General features: G+C 41.4%; 1 pseudogene; it reads left to right on the top strand.

Annotated features, from left to right (window-relative positions):
- The first annotated feature begins 3767 nt into the window (after positions 1 to 3767).
- Positions 3768 to 6073, top strand: LOC116189730 (annotated as a pseudogene).
- The last annotated feature ends 3039 nt before the right edge of the window (positions 6074 to 9112 follow it).

Below are 9112 nucleotides of genomic sequence, written 5' to 3'. Positions count from 1 at the left end.
GCAAGGATGCTCTTCTCGACTTATACTTCTGGAAAGGTTTCCTCTGCTGCTTTCCAATGACACAAACCTCACACAGATTGCGTGGGGCTTCGATCTTCGGCAGTCCCATCACCATGTTTTTCTTCTCGAGCAGCTTCAACGCCTCAAAATTCAAATGCCCATAACGAAGATGCCAAAGAGTTGGCAAGGCGTCCAGAGTTGTCACCTTGAGACAGTTTGCCTCATTAACACTTAACTTCAGCGGAAACATCCTATTCTTGGTCATGCTTACATGAGTAATGAGCTTGTCGTTCCTATCCCGAATGCTAAGAGCCGAATCCTTCATGTTTATATCGTAGCCTCTTTCCAACAACTGGCCGATACTCAACAGATTACTTTTAATGTCGGGAACGTAATAAACATCAGAGATGCAAAGCTACTTCCCGTTGTTGAGTTCGAAAATTACATCACCTTTTCCTTCAATCGGCCTCTTCGAGAGATCACCAAAAGTGATGTTACCCAACCGCCTTTTGTCAAGTTTGGCAAAAAATTCCTTTCTTCCACACATGTGATTGGAGGCTCCCGTGTCCAGAAACCACGTGACTGATTGAAGTGGTTCTGGCTCATTATACGACATCAACAACACTGGCCCTTCATCATCTTCTTCTTTGTCGACAAGATTCGCTTTCTCTCCTCCGTTGTTGGTGTTATACCAGCAGTCATAAGAGTAATGGCCGAATTTCTTACAAACATAACACTGGATTTTAGATTTGTTGTACCTTCCTCCAGTGTTTCTATCGCGTCCTCGACCTCGGCCTCGGCCTCGAACACCACCTCTTCCACGGCCATACCCTTTCTGATCACGATCGTCTCCATCACCGTGGATGCTGGTTTGATCACCAAAGTTAGAACCTCGACCGCCTTGGCCTCGGGCTCCGCCTCTTCCTCTTCCTCGTTGATGACCTCCTCTCGAAGATTCAGTCTTGAGGGAGAGTTTTGTCTGCAGCGCTTGCTCCATAGTATTCTTCTCTCCTTTCTTCTTTTGTATTCTATCTTCATATACTTGCAGGGATCCCAACAGCTCATTGACTGTCATCGCCTCCAGATCTTTAGATTCTTCAATTGCCACAGCTACATGATCGAACTTTGGGTCTAGAGAACGCAAGATTTTCTCTACAACCCGAACATCCTTCAACTCCTCACCATTTCTTCTCATCTGATGCACAATGGAAATCACTCGGGAAAAATAATCCGAGATCGTCTCTGAATTCCCTTGTTGTAGTGCTTCAAACTGAGCTCGCAGGGACTACAAGCGAATCTTCCTCACTTTATCGACTCCGACATATGCTTTCTTTAATATCTCCCAAGCCTCTTTCGACGTCTTTGCTGGAGCAATTAACTCAAACGTGGCTTCATCGACTCCCTGATAAATGGTGAACAACGCCTTCTTCTCTCTTTTCTTTAATTGCTTAAGCTTCTTCTCATCCTCCTCGTCCGTATCTGATTCTGCATAGCCGTTCTCCACAAGGTCCCACACATCGAGAGAACCCAAAAGGGCCTCCATTTGGATACTCCACATCCCATAGTTGTCTTTGGTTAATCTAGGCACCTGTGATTGAGAAGAACTGGTCAAAGCCATTGTTGTTTTGGCTCTGATACCAATTTTGTTACCCTATGTATGGTATAGAAAAGAAATAGAAACGAAAGGAGAGGGAGACGTTGAAACAAAATTGATATATTCTTCTTTGTCTTAACTTTTCATAATTCATTATATTACATATTTATATATCTCAAAAGAAGATTTTAGTTACTCTATTAATGACATCTCCCATTTAATTCATCACTATCCAATGATCCTAGAAACTTTCACTAGTCAAAGCACTCATCATTTTTCGATGACACTAGAAACTTCTTCCATTCAAAGTATTTACCGATAAGATCAAGTTTACATGCCAACATAAAGTACCTTTTTATGAAAAGGTGAGCTTTCAATCAAATAATAATAAATAAATAAAAAGATCCATGGATCAAAAGATTCAAAACAACTACTTCAAGCAATCAAGTAGTAGACCCTCAGATTAAAGATATCACAATACAAGCCGATTTCCCGATTTTCCCTTTGTGCCACTTTTTTTTTTCGATTACAAGGAATATTCATGGGCTTAGTATATTGAAATATAAATCCTAAATATCTAATAAAGGGGTACAGTTAGTTCCACCGACTATCAAACTTGATACCTCTTGATCACTAGGCGAGAGGTGTACCACTGTGCTATTTCGTCTCTTGATTTTGTGCCACTTTCTTTGGTGCACAGCAGATTCATTTCTCGAAGATTTCTGAGCTTTTTTTTTTAAGAAGAAAATTAGTCTATACTTTGCACTTGTCAATGCTTAAAAGTCTCGAAAGTAGTGACAGCTTCAATGAACAAATGATCCGAAGAACTCTGTATTAACTTGTAGAAATCGCAAATTTACTTAGGATATTTAGAAAAAGAAAAGGATCACCATGCAAGAATGGAGTGTGGTAAGACCTGCACTATAAAAAAACAGATTCAGGTTTCTCGCAATTGTTGGCGTCTAACTTCTTAATAGATGCTTGCTGACCATTGAAGATTAGATGAAGAGAAAAAATGAATATGATCAACAAATATATCTAAGTAATGATCTTGTTTAAGGAGGAAATCTTTCATTTGGGGTATAGTCGATTTTCATTTTTTTTCATTTCTTTTCCCTCCTTGGAGAACGCAAATGGCTCCACAAATTGTTGGAGGTAATCTGTTTATCTATAAGTCAGTAATTAACCCAAGTTACAGAAAATAAATTGAAATTCATTACCCCAAAGACTGAAATGACCGCAGATTTTTTCAAGGTCAGAGCATGTGCCACAAAACAGAAAACAATCTGCTTGGGCTAAGTTTGCTAGTCACGATATGCATTGGCGGAAAGCTGCTAGAGCAGCTGTTTAGAGAGATCCAGACCCATAATATTCCTATGTAGGTGCTCACTCCTTTGAGGCTTTGACTCAGGTGACCATGAGTCTGTAGGATCAACAGAATATCTAGAAAAGTATTGCAATTACAATAGCACTCACCGTCCATGAGAGAGCGCCCTGTACCAGGTGACACTAGAGACGAGGTTCCCGATCATATGTTGTGGAAATGAAAAGCCTGGTTGAAATAAGTACATTTCCAAAGAATATGAAACTCTAGCAAGAATCATGAAGCTAATGCTAAATAGTATGCCCGCTGAATTCAGGTCATGCGCAATACTCATCGGGCCCTAAGCAACTATCCAAACTAAAAGAACCTTCCTCATTCTCTCAGGCATTATTACTTGACATATGACAATTGTCCACGTCTGCTAACAGATAACAAATCTCGCATTTTGAGAAACAAAGTTTGAACATAAATGGCAGATTTTGCACGATAGAATCAGAGTGGATGTCAATTAGGCAATAAACATAGACCAATCTTCTTAAGGGGAAGGATAAAAATAAGTATAGGTTGGCAACAAATAGTCTACAAAACCTGGAATAGGTATGGATACTACTATCTAGCTGATGTTCAGGCTTCTCAAACTTAAGCTACAATCTAATAAAGTAATTAGCTTAATGTAGTATAATAAAAAAATAAAAAATAAAAAAGGAAGAAAAGACATGAGCTAATCTGAAAGCAAAACTGACAAATAATGTGGTATAGTTAAGCGGGTATGTGGTACACCATTTTGAAATTGCCGAAGTAAATCATGCTAGCAGAATTATAAAATAGAAAGCTTGACAATATACCAAAATGAAAACTCGATATGAAATTGTACAGATAGCTCTTCGAGAGCCAAATTTTTTGCTTAACCAAGTTGAGTTCTTTGACATCAGGGTACGGTTCCCTTATGGTCACCCGGATGTATTTGACAGAATCTTCCACATTACTCGTGGAGGCATCAGCAAGGCTTCTCGTGGCATCAATCTCAGTGAGGAAATTTTTGAAGGTAAGAACATCGAAACATGTACCTTGCAAACTGCAGAAGCAGCAAAGACTACATTTTACTAATCAATTATATCATCTCTACCTCTCGGTAGGCTTCAATTCTACATTGAGAAGCGGAAACATTACTCATCATGAATATATTCAAGTTGGAGAGGGCAGAGACGTTGGGCTTTAACCAAATATCCCTTTTTGAAGCAAAAGTTGCCCGTGGGAATGGTGAACAGACTCTCAGCAGGGATCTCTACCGCTTGGGTCATCGCTTCGATTTTTTCCGCATGTTGTCTTGTTACTTTACAACAGTGGGATTTTATGTCAGTGCAATGGTAAGTTTTCCTTTTTCCATTTCATGTCCATCCCTCAGCCTTTCGCTTTCTTGCACTTTATTTTGAAGACAATTTAAGCCAATCCTTGTTCTCTTTTCCATTATGCGCAGTTGGTCGTCCTCGTCCTCTACGCTTATTTGTACGGGAGGCTTTACCTCTCACTGAGTGGATTGGAGAAGTCCATCATTAAAGTCGCAAGGACTGGGGGGAATGATCCTCTGAAGGCTGCCATGGCTTCTCAGTCTGTGGTTCAGCTCGAGCTTCTCATGGCCTTACCAATGGTCATGGAGATAGGGCTCGAGAGAGGAGTCAGGACAGCCCTAGGAGACATCATAATCATGCAGCTGCAGCTTGCAGCTGTGTTTTTCACTTTCTCGCTCGGAACCAAAGCCCACTGCTTCGGGAGGACCATCCTTCAGGGTGTAGCCAAGTGCAGAACCGCTGGACGTGGTTTCGTGGTTCGGCATGAGAAGTTTGCTGAGAACTATAGGATATATTCCAGGAGTCATTTTGTGAAGGGAGTAGGGCTCATGGTTCTGCTGATTAGTTTACCAGATTTATGGCTCGGTAGCAACAGGAACCGCCTATATGCTCCTCACGATGTCCATGTGGTTCTTGGTCGTATCTTGGTTGTTTGCTCCTTTCCTCTTCAATCCTTCAGGATTTGAGTGGCAGAAGATAGGGGACGACTGAGATGACTGGACAAAATGAATTAGTAGCTGAGGTGGTATTGGTGTTCCGGCGACTAAGAGCTGGGAGTCATGGTGGGATGAAGAGCAAGAGCACCTGCAGTACACTGGGTGGTTAGGACGGTTCTGGGAGGTCATTCTCGCTCTCCGGTTCTTCGTTTACCGGCATGGTATCGTCTATCATCACCACGTCTCCCAAGGGAGCAAGAGCTTGTGAGTTCATACCTTCTGCCTCTGTATTGACATTCTTGAAGTTGAATCAAGTGACACTCCCCTGACTTTTCAAGTTTGCAAACTGTAACAAAGTAATACATACTGCATCGAAAATTTCTGACCGTTCTTCTTGTTCAAATTTGAATGTAGATATATGGCCTCTCGTGGCTCGTGATTGTTGCTGTGATGATCATCCTGAAGGTATAAAGTTTGCCAGGTAACTGGTTCTTTTTGCCGCTTCTGAATTTGCTATTCCTTGGCAAAATAGTACTAGAGTGGTATCTTTTAGTATAATCAAGTGTATTTGTCCTCGCAATTTTATAGGTATGAATATAAGGATGTTCAGAAAGAGAACCACCTGGTCTTCGAGCAGCTGCTGATTGAAAGCCTGGAAAAGTTTATTCGCCTGGAAGCCCAGGAGCGGTCACTGGAGAGTGATGGGAATGAAGATGATAATGATTCTGAGGAAGAGTCCACTTTTTCAAAGGTTGTGATAGCTGCTAACGGTAGGATGTACTCTCTTGGGGTCCCGGTCCTCTCAGAGTACATGGAAACTAATACTAACTCAATATCCGAGGCCGGCGCATCTGAAGAGATAAGACCCGCTCCTCCTGCAGAAGACTCGAGCTCTGATGCTGAGCACAGTCTTGAGAGGGAGCTATCCTTCATTTGCAAGGCCAAGGAGTCCGAGGTTGTCTATCTCCTTGGTCACGGTGACATTAGTTCGAGAAAGGACTCGGGGTTCATAAAGAAGGTGGTCATAAATTACTTCTATGCATTCCTGAGGAAGAACTGCAGAAGGGGGACCGCTAATCTTAGTGTGCCCCACACACAACCTTCCGTGATCTGGCATAGCGTCTCAGGCACACAAATAAGTCGGTTTTGAAAGTCCTCAAGTCTAGAAAGTTAAGTACAATGCTTTCCTTCAATAAAGATTTATGTGACTCTTGTAATATGGATAAATCTTCTTGGTTACCTTTTTCCCCTGTGAATCATGGTGCACAATTTCCTTTGGAGTTAATTCACCTCCAAATGCGTCTCATTTGGGATTCAAATATTACGTTATCTTTATCGATGATTTTTCCCGATTCACCTGGTTATTTCCACTAAAATTCAAATTGGAAGTTTTTGATAATTTCCAAATTTTTAAAATACAAATGGAAAATCTACTTGACAAGAAAATCAAAATATTCTAATGTGATGATGGTTTGGAGTTTGACAATTCTAAATTTCGGGATTTATTCAATAAGTCGGTAATCACTTTTTGCATGTCGTGTCATCACACTCCGCAACAAAATGGCGTGGTAGAGAGGAAGCACCGTCATATCCTTGATATGGTCCGAACATTTCTTATTCAAAGTCATCTCCCGCAACGGTTTTGAGTTGATGTCTCACTTGCAGTAGTCTTACAATAAATATACTTCTTCCTTGGTTCCACAAAAATTTCTCATTTTGAAAAATTGGGTGGCAAAACACCGGATTATGGATTTCTACGTACGTTTGGGTGTGCTTGCTATCTCAATCTCACGCCTTATGCTTTGAGCAAACTTGAAGTTCGATCTATGTTTTGTGTATTTATTAGTTATGCAAGCGAAAACAAGGGTTATCGTTATCTTGATGTCCATAAAAACCGTATTTATGTTTCTCGTCGTGTTCGGTTTAATGAGTCTTATTTTCCATTTGCAAAACCTAATGCTGTCGTGACTCCGGACAAACCCATTGGACGCCCAATTTCTTTTCCGGTGTCCATTCCACAGGTGCCCCCTCTGTCAACGGTTGCCAGATCAGCCCAAAACCCTCAATCCCTATCTCAGCCCACCACTACCATTAGCCCACACTCAGCGGATCAATCAACCTCTCATTTCCGCTACCAAACCCAGGCCATCTGTCCAGTTCGCCGCCCAGTCACCGCCCAGTTCGCAACTCAATCAGTCCACAACCCATGTCCACTGCCTAGCCCGGCTGCTACCTCTCAGCCCAGTCCAGCCCCCCCTTCCTACTCCACAGCCGAAAACATTGTTCAGCCTATATTGCAATATCAACATCCCATGGTCACACGTGGAAAATCGAGAATCATAAAATCAAATCAAAAATTCTCTTTTCTAACCACATCCCCTACTACAGTCATGGAACCTACATGTTATTTGCAGGCCATCAAAGATCCTAATTGGTGAAACGCAATGGCCGAAGAGTTTAATGTTCTCCTTCAAAATGGGACATGGAGTCTGGTTCCTTCGCCTCCTCAAGCCAATGTGATTGGCTTTGGAAGTTTCGAATCAAGTATGTGGCTGATGAAAGTATCGATTGATATAAAGCTCGCCTAATTGCTTAAGGATTTCGTCAACAACCGGGTATCGATTATCATGGGACCATCAGTCCCGTGGTAAAACCTTCTACCATTCGTCTAGTTCTTTCACTTGCTCACCCTCCTCTTTGGATATTCGTCAATTAGAAGTAAAAAAATCCATTCTTACACGGTCACTTGCAGAGGAAGTCTACATGAGTCAGCCTCCTAGCTTCACTCATCCTTTATTTCCTAACCATATATGTTGTCTTCATAAATCTTTGTATGATCTAAAACAGGCTCCCAGAGCATGGTTCACTCGCTTCAGTTCATTCCTTCACTCTCTTCGGTTTGTTTCTGGCCCCCTTGATTCCTCACTCTTTATCTATAGTAATGTTAATGCCCATCATACAATCTTGTTACTGCTCTATGTTGATGATATTAATCTTACTGGGAGCTCCACTTCCCTCTTAGATCGATTTACTAGAATTCTCTCTGATGAATTTGCAATGAAGGATCTAGGTCCTTTGCATTTTTTTTTTCTCGAGGTCCAAGTCAAGCATTCCTCATATACCATCTTCCTATTCCAGCAAAAATACATCTTAAATGTCTTTGCTAATTTTAGACTTGAAAACTCGGCTACAATTAAGACACCATTACCATCCCTTAGTAATTTGTCATTGACAGATGGTGAGTTGTTAGCTGACTCTACTGAATCTAGAAGCATGGTCGGTGCTTTATAGTAATTAAGAATTACTAGATCTGACATATGCTTTGCTGTCAATTTGATTAGCCAGTTTATGCATGTACCACAGATAGCTCACTTGCAGGCTGCGAAGAGAATTCTGCATTATGTATTTGGCACAATCTCACATGGGCTTACCTTGCGACGGTCCTCTAATCTCCAGATTACAGCCTACACAGATGCCGATTAAGCTGGCTGCCCGAACACCAGAAGATTGACTACATGCTATGCTGTGTTTGTTGGACCAAATCTCATTTCTTGACATTCCAAGAAACAGCCTACTGTGTCTAAAAGCTCAATCGAGGCTGAATATCGTGCCTTAACTTATGTTGTAGCAGAGACGTTTGGCTTCGTCAAATCATTCAAGACATTAGTCATCACTCTCAGAGTCCCATCATTGCTTGTTATGACAATAAAAGTGCAACTTACCTCGCGACTAATCCAATTCAACATCAACACTCCAAGCATATAGCGATGGACTATCGCTTTGTTCGTGAGCGGCTCCAACATGGAAATCTTCTTGTCCGTTATGTACCAACATCAAATCAGTTGGCTGATATCTTAACTAAAAACTTATCGGTGTCCCTATTCCAATCTCATTGTCGCAATCTATCCGTGGCCGCGCCCCCAACAAATTGAGGGAGTGTATTAGAATATATTTCGGTACCTCAAGAATACTCTTACTTTGTATAGCTCACCATATATTGGGACATCGTTGTTGTATCTTTCTTGACTATATATATGAGGTATACATACCCACTTAGGTCTCCGCCAATATTATTCACAGATTCATTGGGAGTAACATAGCTTATTTGCTTCCTCCGGTTCGCGATATGTTAAAATCAGAACCAGAATTTCGAAGCAATCCAAACTTTGAAGAATGGCGGGATGCCATC

The sequence above is a fragment of the Punica granatum genome, unplaced genomic scaffold (genome assembly GCF_007655135.1).
Source record: "Punica granatum isolate Tunisia-2019 unplaced genomic scaffold, ASM765513v2 Contig00001, whole genome shotgun sequence".
NCBI lineage: Eukaryota > Viridiplantae > Streptophyta > Magnoliopsida > Myrtales > Lythraceae > Punica > Punica granatum.
Note: the sequence above shows the minus strand (reverse complement) of the source record. Positions and strands in the feature narration are given on the sequence as shown.